Source organism: Apus apus, chromosome 7 (assembly GCF_020740795.1).
Source record: "Apus apus isolate bApuApu2 chromosome 7, bApuApu2.pri.cur, whole genome shotgun sequence".
In the NCBI taxonomy this organism is placed as follows: Eukaryota; Metazoa; Chordata; class Aves; order Apodiformes; family Apodidae; genus Apus; species Apus apus.
In genome coordinates, this window is record NC_067288.1 from 27400032 (window position 1) to 27414947 (window position 14916).

A 14916-nucleotide genomic window follows, 5' to 3' on the forward strand; every position below is an offset into this window, starting at 1 on the left:
AGAGTTCCCAGCCCTGTGCCGCCCGGCCGGCAGCAGCCCGGGCGCGCACCTGCCCGCAGCCCGGGCAGCCACGCATTTTGCACTTGAATTAATTCCAGGGTGCCTGTTCAGACGTTCCCGGTGCCTCGGTGGCCTTGGACAAACACAAAAAAGGCAGCCAAAACCGTTCAGACCGGGTGCGCCTGCTTGTCGTTTGGCTTTTGTCGGTTTTATTTTTGTTTGGGGCTTGACCCGTAAAGGAGGGGCTTATGAGCCCACAGCACCCAGCAAAGTTACTGTCCAGTTTACACCCACTTTCTTGGCCCCACACTGGAGGGCGAGGGGCCGGCCCTACCCTGCCTGGCCTCAGGCCCGACCCCCCCCCCCCGGCTCGGAGCTCCCGGCTGGGGAAGACGAGCCCGCCCGCCCCCCCGGGCAGCGGCCCCGCCGCTCCAGGCGCCATTTCCCCGCCGCTCCTCAGCGCGGCGTCCCCCGCCCCGGCTCCACCTTCCCGGGAAAGCAGCCCCGGCGCAGCCCATCGCCCGCGGGGCTCCCTGCCCGGGGCCGGGCCCTGGCAGGCTCGGGGGGCACCTCCCCGCGCTGCAGGCTCGGGGGGCACGGCCGCCCCCGAAGGTGCCGCCGGCGCTTCCAGCGGGCGGGCGGGCGGCAGCGGCTGAAGCTGCGGGGAGCGGCTGCACCCCCAGCCCCGGGAGCCCCTCCGGGACGGCGGAGGGGACGCGGCTCTCACAGGAAGATGGCCGAGGGGTCGCGTCTGTCTGTGTGCCTCTTAGCTTTCTTCTCTCTCTCGCCCCCCATCCAGGGGACGGTGCGTCCCGGCTGCTGAGCCCGCCGCTGCCCCGCCACTCGGCTGGCAAAGCCCCGCAACCCCGCTCCCCTGCAAACCGGCCGCTGCCCGAGGCTCGCAGGAGATTTCAGCCCTTTCCCTCCTCCGGGTGACGGGAGAGAGCGGGGCTAAGGACGGGTCAAAACAAAACAAACCCCAAACTTCCTCCGGCGAGCGGCTGCTCTGCCGCGGCGGGGAGCGGGGCTCCCCTCACCCCGGGAGTGACGCGCCCCGTCCCCGGGGCAGCCGCTCGCTCCCCACCCCGAGGGCGGTCACAGCCCCGCACCCCGGCCACCCGAGGGACGAGGAGCCGCGGCGCCCTCACCTGCCCCAGCGAGCCCTCTCCTCCTCGCGTTCCTCTGCTCCCCATCGTGGGCGCAGCAGCTGCTGTTATTCCTTAGGATACACATGGCTTGTCCATGCTGGGGAGAGCCGCCTTCCCGCCTCGCCTGCCCTCCCCGGCCTCCGCCAGCGCGGCGCTGAGGCCAGAGGGAGGGGAAAGGGGGAGGTGTGTGGTGGAGGAGAGCTGCTGATGTGGGGTCGGTCTCCTCCTCCTCTCCCAGGGCTGGGGGTCTGGGCGCCGTTGGTGCAGCTGGGCAGGGAGAAGGGGGACGGCCGGGGCGGGAGGGGAGGGGGGCTGGCCGGGCTCTTCCCCCCCTCAAGGCGGGGGGCGAACAGCCCGCCCGCTCGCCCCCGAGCTGTCCCTCGCCTGCGGGGCAGCCCCTGTGTGCGGGAGCGGCCCCGCATCCCCGCGCTCCCGCCGCGGCCAGGGCAGCGCCAGCCTCGCGGAACCCAGAACAGGGGCTTCCCCGTGGGGCGGGGTTGGAGGCCGGCAGGTCGGTCGGTCAGGGCGGCCCGCCCGCCCCTGCCCACTCGTGAAACCCGGCCACGGCGCCGCGAACACGGTCTCTCCCCTCCAGGGCCCTTCTCACAGCCCCGGGGCTCCGCGCAGCTGCCGGAGCGGCCGTGCCCGCGTGGCAGAGGTCGGGGGGCCCCGCCGTCACACCCCTGCCGGCGTGGGGTGCTTCTCATGGCTTCTCTCAGTCACCCATGAACATTTAATGAGGCACTGAGGGCTGTTACCTTCAGAGTCAATGGAGGAAGCATATTTAGCCTAATGCACTCGCTGCCGTTGCAGGCAGATCAGGAGTCACGGAGAGACTCTCCTTCCGACACAAGATTCACGACCCATTAAACTTATTCTGTGGTAACAGCTTCTATACAAACGGAGACCCATAGAAAACAGAGCCTGTCATGCACTTCCTGAAAGGATTTACATACAGAAGAGAAGCACGTTCCCCAGGTTATTGCTATTTCACCAGCATTAGCTCCATTCAAGGCATAAAAGCAGCTCCACTCGAGCTAACTGAGGTAAATTGCCAAAATAAAAAGCTTTTTGCAGCCTCCAGATAGATCTGATTCACCTCCGGGGTCTGAGTGGCAGCATCTCCTTTGGCTGAGAGAGAAGAGTAGCAGCCTGATCAGAGATGACAAGCTAGATGTTATGCCAGGCACCCAAATATCTAACTGCTGATGTGCACTCTTCAAGATGACAGTCAAGGAGTGATCACCAAGATGCTCTCCCAGGGCAGAAAGATGTCTACAGGTTAGTTTACCTCCAACTGACTGGGGGGAGATCTGAACCAAGGTGACAACGTGCTTAACAGCACAAGGCTGAGCAAACAGATTGATTGGAAGTGCATGCAGAGATTCAATAACATTCTCAAAATATTTTCAGTTTCATCTTCCTCTTCCCATAGCACATCAGGTATTAAGCATAAAAGATAAAGTCATCTAATAACCTTTACAACATAACAAAATTGTACATCAAAAGTCATACCGTGATTATGGAAGCAGTTGATGGAATGCAGAGTTTTACTATAGACCAGTTCTCTTCAATCCCATTTACTACAGAAATAAAAGGCAGGATTATCAATTGAACCCAATGTGGATTAAAAAAAAAACACAACAATCAAGTCCTAGTAGTAAACCTAACTGCAATGGTGAGAATTTTGCCATCTCAGGAAAACAAAGAACTAAAAAAAAACCCAACAGAAGTCACCCTTCCATTAGTAAATAATATACACCATCCTCTAGACTACATGTGGCTATGCTTGTCTCTAAGTATTAAGTCCAATAAAATGTCAGTGCTCCTTAGTTCCCAAAAGGCTTTTTTTTTTTTTTTGTCCTGGGGAGAAAGTAAATGAAGTGCTCTACACCCTTGCCCAGTGCACAATAAAATGAAGTTACACTGACCTTGTTGCTGGCCTCCCTGAGGTCCTGCTCTTTACAGAAAGGGTGCTATAGCTGTTGGCTGAGGTGGAACTTTGAGTAAGTGTAAACTTCATTCCCATTTCTGAAAATGATGGATGCAAATCACACTTGCTAGCAATATTTTTGAAATATAAAAGACTGTACTAGTTCACAGCTTGTAATATGAATGCAAATTAACTTGTAATTATACTATGCAGTTTTCTACTTTAAAAAAACCCTATGAAAATAGAACAGACCTGAAGAGCAATATGAACTGCAGTTCTTCATTGTGTTCCTTCATTATGCAGGAGTTGCCATAAGCAATCTGCTCTGTTTTAATGTAAAGTATTTTTTAGGCCATAGCTTTGCAACAGAAATTCTCACATGAGAACATATATATGGTCATGGTTTCCCCTCTCTAGTGAAAAACATGACCAAGATGCAAAGGAGCAAGGAATACGATGTGCTGATCAACATAGCCTGCTTTTATATTTATCCTTAAAGTTATTTAAACTCAACATTCCTATATTTTCCCTTATGATGATGTACTATAACATCACAGAGGAAGTGATCAACCATTAAGTTTATATATAAAGAACTGCAGGCAAAAAATGTCGTTTCCACTGACCAGCCTAAGAAGCTAAATCTAAAAAAATAGTTATCTCAATTCAAGACGTTTTTTCAATGTCTTGAATACTTACCTCTGCAACACTCAGTCCCTTAGTACTTATAAAAACAACTGAAGGGAAAGTAGTATTATCTGCTTAGTTCTTGATTAGATTTGAGCTAACAGGACAATGATCATAAGCTATTTAAGTGTTGTGGTGCACATTAGTTGATATTCCATGTTACAACCAAGAGCACTGAATAAATTGTTGAAAGAATTGACTCAAAATAACATTAAAATATCCACTACTGATACCTGCACACCTGGATTTTAAGTAACTTGTTATACTAACCAATTTACAGTAAGAACTGCAGGTGCTAGTAAACTGCTGTAAGAAGTACCCCCCAAGGCAAAAATGTTTCCCTGGAAATAATTCACGGGATAATTCTTGACAGTGAATTCACTGATAATTCAGCCAAGTTTTCTGACTCCCTAGGAAAAGGGTAGTCAAAAAACTACCTGGTTTTACCTCGTATGCAACTTAATCAGCTGCAACTAACCCTGGTTAGGCACACAGACCAAGAACAGAGCTGGTTTCCCTTCAGAGCAGACCCAAACAAGGAGCATTTGCTGAAAGATGGATCTCCAGACCTTCCCTTCCTATAATCTCCTCAGGTGATGCAAATTTTTAGCATTCTGTTGGCCAAGGAGAAGAAAGTTTTGCTTAACCCAGTGAGTTTTGTGCAGCTGCAAGCCCATGTTTCTCACAGGAAATGCTAAGACAGTCTCTGTGCTGCAAAACTAGTGTCATCCTGCATAAATGGTAAATCACTAGGCCATAAAACCTGTAAGGTCAGTGCACATGTGTAACATCCATTAGTATTAATGAGAATTGGACCTTCTCTGAGATGCAAGTTAGGTCTTATTTTCATTAAACTAATTCATATTCTCAAGCTGTGGTGATTATACATGGCTACCAAACAATATTACACAGAAAATTTGAGAAATGTTTGAGAAGGAGCTTTAGGTAGTTCTTTTGAAGAATCTAGAAGTGAGGGATTTTTGTTACACTTTACTTGATTCAGATGTAATTTTTTGAGTGGTTGTTCAAATATCTGAAAAAGGAATCAGCAATAGCTTTTGCTATTAACATCAGACTAAAATACAGAACAATGTGCAGGCTATCCCTTGCCAACTGAGCTCTCAAAATGTCAGCTTCCTCACAAAACCACTCTTCACATTTCCTGATCTATATTGTAGCCCACAGCAGGACCATCTTGATGACTCTGGAGGTACTCCGTGTGAATAGTTCCTCACATAATAGTGGCTTCAGTTTAATAAGTTTCTCTAAGGCAATTAGGCACCAACTGAAAATAATTCCTGCTGCATTGTCAGTAGCTACAGTAGCCTATCTCTTGCCATTGCAGCCACACAGTTAGTGCCTTAGTCATTCAGCAGAATTAATCATGATTTGGTGTCCATCCTGCTTTCTCAAAAGGGAAGAAACTCAGCACTCACATTTCACAAAAGATCTATCATGGATATTTTCTCACCTACTCAGCTGATAGGTGACTGGACAGAATATGTTGCTGAACACCCCTCTTGCTCGTCAAGATCGATGAGCAGGATGTAGAAAAATTGTAGTGATCCTTCATGAAAAGGGAGAAGCCCCTCTATCTTCTGGCAGTGGCACATCAGGAAGAGGTTATGATAATTCTTGACCACACAGTGCTAACAAAACAAGTATTTTCCTGAAAAAACCACTGACATCTATTGTAAGCCAGCACATGGGTATATTAAAAAGTCTTTAAAGTTGTAGAAACTCATCAGTGGTTTGTGAAGAAGCAGCTCCTACTGTATTACAGCTTGGTCACAGAAGGAACTCTTCCTTTAATGCATCTCAGCAAAGATTGCACAATCTTGTAGTGAGGCATGCAAAAAGGATTCAGGAGCTTTGTTCAAACCCCAGCGCTGTCACTGACTGGTTGTGTGACCTTGGATATGTCAACCCATACTTTTTAATGTCCATCTCTACCACACCTGTTTCCCAGGCCTAGTATGAGACTTTCTCTGCTGGTATTTGGAAAGACCGCAGAGACAGGCAAGGATGTACAACATTACGTAGGCACTAACAGGCACTAACATTGTTACACATGTGACTGTTCATTCCACTCTGAGTCCCAGAAGGAAAAGCAGAAAGAAGATCTTACTGTTGTGTGTGCTAGCTCTTGTTTTCTCCATCCCATATCCAAAACATTACTGAGCCAACCCTAATGAAATCTCTTTCCTCAAGTGCAAATAAACAGCTCCAACATGCCCTCTGAGACTGCTCCTCTGAAATCAGTCTTTAAGTAGATGGCTGCAAGTAGATGCCCATCTTGCCAAATAATGGGATTCATGAAAGCACTGGAGATGATGAACCACATTATTTCCCAGATGCAATTGAAAGACTCTGTGATTCTTCAATACAGCGACCAGCTTCTTCACAAATCCAAACTGCTTCATATTTCAAATCCTTTTTGGCAAGGTGCATTTCCCTTCACAGCCAATTAACTGCAAACTAATTTAGAGTGGGTTTGCTTTTGCAAACATAAGTGTCAGGTTCCAACAGAGAATGTGTTGCTAAAAGTATGATATATGCACACATTTAGAGTTCCATTGTTCTCTCACCCCAACCCCAGACATCACTGATGATCCTCATAGGCAAACCTCTGGATTTAATCATCTTCTTTCTGAGAAAAGTTCACAGGTGAAGAACATTTTAAGCATCTTTTCTATGCTGAAAACCCACATGTTCTGTATTACTTTGGAGAGTGCTCACACTAGTTAAACCACACATAAACTGACAGCAAAAGTTATCTATTATGGAAATGCATATTTACTATCAAAAACTCTATCTACCCTTGGAAGACACAGATCTGCTTTACAGAGAATTTTGAAATTTGGCTTTATTCTGAATTAGACAATAAAAGACACTTTGGATATTTTGTTTTAAACTCTCTGCTTCTCCAAGAAGAAAGCTTATTGCAGCTTGTTCTTAAGATGTAATCTACTTTAACAAGCAGTCAACACATTTAAGCTCTCAGATTTGGAAAATACTGCAACTTCTTTTTACTAAGTATGTATTTATCTTCATTATTTCTTCATTTTCAGATGCTAGCTTTACAATCAAAAACTTCAGGCTTGGAGCTTCCTAAAAATCTTGGCTGTTGTCATATTCTGTGATTTTGACAGCAAAAGATCCACTTGCCATTACTAAAATCATTTTTGTTAAAAAGAGTCAAGCAAACATGTTATTTAGGCCAGCATTTCCCTCAATTTCTGCCAAAATAACAGGTATTCAGAAGGCAGCAATTGTGTGTAGTGAATGTCCTCAACAAGTAAGGTTGTTTTTCATTTCCTCTTATGTCACATTACATTTTCCTCTTTATATTTTCCTTTAAATATTTAGACAGAGTCGAGAGTTTTAAACGTGTCATTGACACAAATAAATGTTTAAGCAGTCATTCTACCTTGAGTTCAGCTCTTGTCAGATCTGATAAGTTAAATATCACTGGATCTGGTCAGTAATTGGATGGAAGACCTCTGAGGAAAACTCAAGTGCTGAAGTAAGTGGCACTAGTTATTCAGTAGGTGTTTTTCTTAACCCCAGACTCATCCTGGAAAATGCCCTCAGCATGGTATTGAGAGCACAAGCTGAACAAGGCATTTTCAAGTAAGGTTTAATGTGTTATTTCTGTTAGACACTAGAAAAGATTCCTAACACTTCCCCTTGAAACCTGCTTAGCCGACTTTCAAGTGAACTGAGCCCACTGCCATGTAAAATATCTCTGAAGGTATGAAAGAATTTTTCAATAATTTTCCATTTTATAATAATACCTTTTTATAATCTACTGTTTAAATAGTAACTTGTACATTTCTTTGCCTTTACTGCCTACATTCCTCACCTTTCCTTTCATCCCCTCCTTAGTTTCTGAGTGCTCAGCCTCTCAGTTTAGCTCATGGGTACCAAGGCATAGATATTTGCTTTTGCCATTTCAGAACCAACATCAGTATTTCCAAAGCCAGCTATAATCCCTCTTTAACAACTAATGTTTACTGACTGTTATGCCACTGCTCCTTCATGATGGAAGTGGCACTGACACTGATGGGACCATCCCCAAAGCACATCCACCCTTCAAGCTGTTGAGCAGCCTGTGGCTAAGGACTGAGGAATTATGTGAGGCTCCTTGACTCACTTCACTTGCTTATGAACTCAAGACTTCCATGGATGTGGCTCAACAGTAAACAACTGCCAGGTCTAAAATCTGCAGTTCAAAAACAAGATCTCTGCACTTCTGGGACCCCTACAACACACCAGACTTAACATACAAGTAAAACTAGTTCCCGGGATGCCAGGTTTCCAGCAAGGAAGCTGGACCTCAGAGCTCCCAATCCCCACAAATTCTGCACAGCGAAGGTTTGCACAAGTCTGGAAAACTCAGCAGCATGCCAGAGTTGATCCAATATATTTGCCTAAGTTGATATTTCTATAGTACACTTCAAAAGTTGACAATTCATTACTTTCTGACATTTTGTATTAGTATTTTTTTCTCTTTCAGCTTTCCAGACACAAATGTAAATTGCAAGTGCCACCATAGCAAGTCCATGCAATAATATAAATCTTCAAATAACCATTTAAATGAAGGACCTTTGACGTATTTTTATTTTGTAATAAATTCATAGATGTCAACTAGATCAGGCCTTCATTTCTAAAGGGCTTTTACTGTTTATCTAAAAAGACAATTCTTCACTTGAAAGAGATTATAACCTTAGCCTGAGTCAAAGCATAGAGGTTTAACAAAACATCTCAAATGCATAGTATTTATTTATAGAAGAAAACTGCTTAATGGTACAGTTTAGGTTCTTAAATGTCTGCCTCACTTTTTATTCCTGGTTTTCTTGTTCATATTCAATAGGAAATTATGACAAAACCAAGACAGAACCTACACAACCCAGTTTTGGAGTCCTTATCCACTGCCACAAAAGCAGAATAATTTCAAAGATCATTAGCAAACATGATTTTTGAAAGACTGATGTTTGTCAGATGTGCAAGGCTCAGTTTGAGACTATGCAACAGATACAAAGAAGAGATGACAGGTTTTCAGACCAGCGGTTCCTCTGGCAAAGGTGGTATTTCTCCAAATCAGGATTATATTCAACAAATAAGGGAACACAATGGCACCCCTTCAACGCAGGATGAGGGCCAAGTTTTAGGTTTAGATGCTAAGCATGCAATATTGCAACTTCTGGAAGGTTTCCTTCCATATGCATTGTGCATCAAGGACTGCATCTGCATGCCAACCTCTTGCAAAACAGACAAAACCAGCACCATCAGTCTCCAGAAAAGAAGTTACTTGGGATCAAGGCTATGTGCAGAATAAAAAGAAATCCAAACTACTGTTAAGCTGAATAACCCATTCCTTTCCAATTCCTTCATTTCTCATTAATCTCTGCCTAAGCCTACCTTCCTTTACAATGAAGTTTGTTTCCCCAACATAAAAGAAATTTGAACAAGATCACCATGATGTTTGTCAGCTTTCAGAGCAGGGAAAAAAATCCACGTTGTTTAAAAAAACAGGTTTTGAATGTGCAAATGTGTTCTCTCTGGGCTTCAAATACATCATAGATATGGGCAGTAGGCAAGACTAGATCCAGCTGGTCTTTTCCTGCTGATGGCGAAGAAAGTAAAACTCATGGCTACAGGAATGTGAGCAGGGACACATACACAAGGATGCATACTGGATGAGAAAATGGAAGCATGCAGCTTCCTCTGCCCCATGGCCTTAAGTTTACTTCAGATCCACAGCAATCTATGCTCCAGTCCTGCATGTCACTGCCTCTAGTTGTGCTTCACACATCATCTCCCATGAAGACACGAGCATGACTTGGATTGGCAAAGCAGAGTCCATAGGAAAACCTGCTGAAATTTCACAGTACCAATAAATGAAACTAGAAGTTGCTAACATTTGTATCCAGTTAGCCACAAACCCACCTTCCCACTTTTCCTACTCCACTGACCTCTTCCTTTTCTAATCCACGTTGGGTTTTGCAGTCTGCATGGCACAGCTACTCACTGCTTCTAACACAGTCTGGAAGCTGCCTCTCTCTCTAGAACACTAATTTGCTACAGCTTCAGAAGATGATCTTACATTGGTCTCAGGAAGCATGCATTTTGGACATGTTTTGATGAGCCATCACCTATTTTTGATACTATTCAAGCTCACCAACAGATTTCAAAATGAAACAAAATCTACCTCTCATCACATGCACAACAGGATATAACAGATGTCACAGAGAAACTAAGTAATAGCAGTTTTCATGGTCAAATCTGACAATTACCTCTGTGCTCTACTCTGTGGACTCTGCTATAAAGCCCAATAAGCATGAAAGAGACACCTACCCCACGGGTCCAGTGTAAAATTTTATAAAGAAAGTCTAGAAAACCATCCAAATACACATCTTTCACCCCAAAACCCACCCAAGAGTTAGGTAATATCTGATCTTGAATACACTAGTTGTCCCGTTGGAGCAAAGAAGGACGTACACTGCTGGATAAAGAACAAACCTCTTGTCTTTTTTGGGAAGAACAAAGAATATTGTGCCCATATTTACACTATAATTTCACTCCCATTAGAAACATTTGCTGGCCAGAATGGTGTCCTGTGGGTAGTTCCATCACTCACCCCTTGCAGCCAGCAGGAACATTTACATCTTCCCAAACCCTCTCTGGATAAAAAGCCCAATGAAGATCCTTTTCTTTGGCTCATTGCACAGGAGTTGTACATGATGTTTTTTCTGTCTTTGTGTAATTTCCTCCTGCAATGTGTACTCAAGGTTAAAATGCTGTCCTTTCTCCCTGGTGATATCTGTCACTGAGCTATCAAAATACCCACGTTAGAGAGCTCGCCATGTGGATAGTCAAGTGATGCGAAGATAGGCCTTTGATGCACATCGTGACCTTAGTGCATTCCCTTTAAACATCTGAAAAAAATGAAGGAAAAGAGCTTTTTCTCTTTTCCATGTGGGGGGAGAAAGGGATTAAGTGGCTCTTTGGGTATAGCAGCCTTCACATATATTGCAATTATTACAGCCCCTGGAGGCTTCAGCTGAGACCAGAATCCCTTTATGATGAGCAGTGTAAGACATAATGCAAGAGAAATGCCTCATCTCATAAATGCATAAACTAAATACAGCCAAAAAAGCTGGTAACAAAACATTCTCATCCCTGTGTCCATAAAAAGGAAAGGAGGCATAGGGAAGAAGTGAGCTTTTCCCCCAAATCCCAGCAAAATCTGTGGGAAGGACCCAGATCTCTGCCAACTGCCGGGATGACACCTTCATTTCAGAACTACGCATCTGAGTCACAGACTTCATCTTCCAGGGACTGCAGCTCTTTCACATCCTGCACAGCCTTTGAAGAGACTTTACAGACCAGTAAATCAACATTTACAAAGCTAATTGCATCCACAGACCTTTCTGGGATAATGCCAGTTTTTTAGTTTCTCTGTATTTGCCAGTAAACAAGGGGAAAGAAGCAAACCACAAGCTATGGACAGGACAAATATTAGTTGCAGGAAGTGTTCAGGCCATGCATCTGGCATGACCTCTAACTTCTCTCTTCTACCTGGTCTGCATGTCCAGCTGAAAATGTCAATTTTTCTATTTATTCACCTGGCCCAGTGTCTGAACACTCACTGTCATTTAAACATCACCAGACAAAAGAGCAGTAAAGCTCAGGCATAACTTAGATAACAGTTCTAACAACAATCATATGGGAACTACCTCTTTTTTGTTAAAAGGGAGTAGGATTAAATGCAATTAAGAACTCCCAATGATGTAATAAAGACAACTAAAAAAAAATCAAGGCAAGTGGACAAGAAGCTATCACCTTTCTGTCTCGAAACTGTAAACTAATGAGAGTCTGATTGTTCGTAGGGTCACCAAGGCCAAAATGTGCAAAATGACCTTCATTAAGTCATACTTTGTACTTTTGCTAGGGGACTGTTGCATCTGCTCCTTTCAATTTGGCTTGTTTGAGTAACAAAGCTCCCAGTGATCATCTAAACCTCATTTGAAGCACCTGTGAACAATTCATTATATTAATATAACAGCAGGGGAGGAGTACAGATACTAATAAATAGGTTGTTGAGCTGCTTTTGCTGCCAAAGCTGCTGTACCCAGCAAGGAAAAGTTGCCTCCACCCAAAAGCTGGAGCACTGCACTGAGATGCTGGGATCTGTTGTACCACAACCTGTCAGAACACACATCTGGTGCTAGAGAAGCATGTAATTTAATTTTTCCTTTCAAAACAATTGATAAACTCGTATCTAATACTTCTGAGAGACCCCAGGATGATTTGAAACAGTTCTCTGTTAACATAGAACAAACATTCTCCAGCTAAAGGTGGCTATGAAAGGCATTTGGTAACGATTTGCACCAGCTGGGCTCCTCAATGCTTTGAACAGATTTGTGTAAATCAGCACATAAAAATATAAGCAAGGGGTCAATGCCTTGCATTGCATTTGGATGTAGTCTGGTAATAGCAAATATTGGAACTTTTGCATTTTTCCTCCCATTCTGCTGTTTCAGAAAATATTTTTTTTTTAAAGAAAGAAGAGCAGCAAAAAAAATTTGCTGTTAACATCTCTTTAGCCTGGTTTCATTTAGTCACATCTTGCAAATGTCAGTGAAAAGCAAAGGTCAGCTGGGGAAAAAAAGCAGCAAGCTACAGATCAGTACAATTAGAGATTGCAGAGTAACATGGGGTTGCAGAAGAAGCCTGGGAGGAAAACAAACCTGCAATATTGGATGTGCATGTGGGAAAATACTGCTCGTGGACCAGCATCTCTATCCTCTTAAAAGAGGAGGAAAAAAATATGGTCTGTGTCACTATACTTTAAGTTATTTTTCCAAAGAAACAGAGCAGCACATCATGTCTTCAACTCATTGCCTCTTAAAAAATAAAAAATTGGGCAGCTTTCAAACAGCCTTGTTTTTGATGACCAGCTGCAATACTATGCCAAATTCTGGGCTACCCAGTTCATAAAGGATAAGGAACTACTGGAAAGATTCCAGCACAGGATCAGAAAGACGGTTAGGGGACTGGAGCATCTGCCCTGTGAGGAAAGGTTGAGAGAGCTGGGGCTGTTTGGTCTGGAGACTGAGGGGGGATCTCATAAATGTTTATAAATATCTAAAGGGGACTCCCAGGAGGGTGGGTCCAACTTCTTTCCCACAGTGTCCAATGACAGGACAAGGAGCAATGGGCACAAAACAGGAGCACAGGAGGTTCAAGCTAAACATAAGGAAAAACTTAATTGCTGTGAGAGTAACAGAGCCGTGGAACAGGCTGCCCAGAGAGGCTGTGGAGTCTCCTTCTCTAGATACATTCAAAACCCATCTGGATGTGTTCCTGTGTGATCCACTGTAGGCGATCGTGCTCTGGCAGGGGGGTTGGACTAGATGATCTCCAGAGGTCCCTCCCAAACCCAACCACTCTGTATCCAGTTTGTGGCCCAGAGCTTCCTTGTTGCACTCTTCTTGCACTGAATTTTATTTCCATTGCACAGTGGGACAATAGGAAATTATCAACCAAGTCCCCAAAGAAGGTGTAGGCTGTATTCCTCACTCTACAAAGAACCCTGGGAAAATACAGTAAGGTGAACGGTAAGAGGAGTTTAACATAACCTAAATCAGTATGCATTAAGTACCTAAAACCTTTCTAGTGCACTCTCCTATTGTCTCTGTTATTCTTCTGGGTTTGGGAGTATTTCCAGCCTCCTCAAGACACAAAAAAAGATTTGATAAATTGGTGTTGGTGAAGCACACTGAGAAACTTGAAAGGAATGTGCAGTTAAAAAAACATAAAGTATCTTGCCCTTACGGATTTGGTTGCAAGTTCATGACTTATTATTTTGGAAGGCAGGCAAAACCCATACATTAGGGTCTCAAGGCAGTTGAATTGGATGAGACATTGCCCTATTTTCACCCCTTTATCTAAAGAATAGAAAATTAGAAAAGGGAGGATATTACATATATCAACAGCCAGGAGGGAGAACACTTTAAACACAGAAGTTAATACAGTCAATATAATTTAGTATCAAGGTAACAGGGTAAACAATATAAATCTCACAACATCACAATCTCACATTTTCTACATCACCACAGACATGGATTAAAGACAATTTTTGTTCAGTAAATTTTCTCTTTATAAGACAACACTTTTTAATCTGTTAATACATTTGTTGGTTCCAAACATCCAATTAAACGTGTACAGAAAAGGAAGGTATCTTTATATATATATAACTTTTTGATGAATTATTTTAAACTTTGAAGCCATAAAGTAACCACAGTCGGGTATTATCTCCTTGATTAGCAAAAATGGGTAACTCTCACACTGCTTGTGGGGTATCAAATAAAAACAAACATTTGCACACGTGCTATGAAGTCCTTTCCAGCAACATGAAACTGAAGAATAAAGAAAACCACTTTTATAAAAAAATAAGATCATTTCTATCACTTTGTAAAAGTGATCATTTGAAACCTTTCTTTGAGCCAAAAAGAATCACCTGACAGAGCAGGTTGAGGGATTTTCAGTAACTGTATCTTTCACATCTACCTTCTGCATAGATAGCTATGAAATAAATACTGTGTGTGAGCAAGTATAAAAATGTACTTGAGGTACTTCTGTTAGATAGAATCTCATCCTCTTGAAATTGCCTTTCACATGAAAGATGCCCATTGACAACTAGCAGTTTAACTAGCCAGGATTATATATAGTCAGCTCCCACTCAGCCCTAAACTGTTATCTGATTTGTCCCATAAAGCAAAATATATGAGGTACCTGATCCAGCAGGGGGATAATGTACAATAAACATAACTTAAACTGCAGGAAAATTAGTTCCCATTGGATCATCTCACAATGGAATCAACTGTGTAAGAATCCACCCAATCTGATCAAACTATTTTCTTGTTTGTATTACTTTATCCCATAAGTGTAATAAAAAGTCTTTTTGGCAAGATAGTTCTGTGATAGCTTTGAAATTACTTATTCTAGTGAAGCCTGCCAATTTTTCCCCCCCTTTTGAAAATACAATGTGCATTACTTGCTGCAGTGGCAAGGAAGTACAATCTTACTCTTCTTTTCTCAGCCTTCCCCCCTCAATCTTCAGAGAGCATGCCATCACCTTTT

General features: G+C 43.5%; 1 protein-coding gene across 13 annotated transcripts in view; it reads right to left on the bottom strand.

Annotated features, from left to right (window-relative positions):
- Nucleotides 1-14916, bottom strand: part of DAB1 (DAB adaptor protein 1) — a 444762-nt gene that overhangs the window by 149018 nt on the left and 280828 nt on the right. The window contains exon 1 of one of the 13 annotated variants that reach the window (XM_051625717.1): nt 2664-2693. The exons of 10 other annotated variants lie outside the window; for them this stretch is intronic. The gene's annotated coding sequence lies outside the window, so the exon portion shown is untranslated. Of the gene's footprint in view, nt 1-978; nt 1004-1148; nt 1219-2663; nt 2694-14916 lie in introns of those variants that run through there. 2 more of the 13 variants (XM_051625715.1, XM_051625716.1) reach the window with 2 other exon arrangements.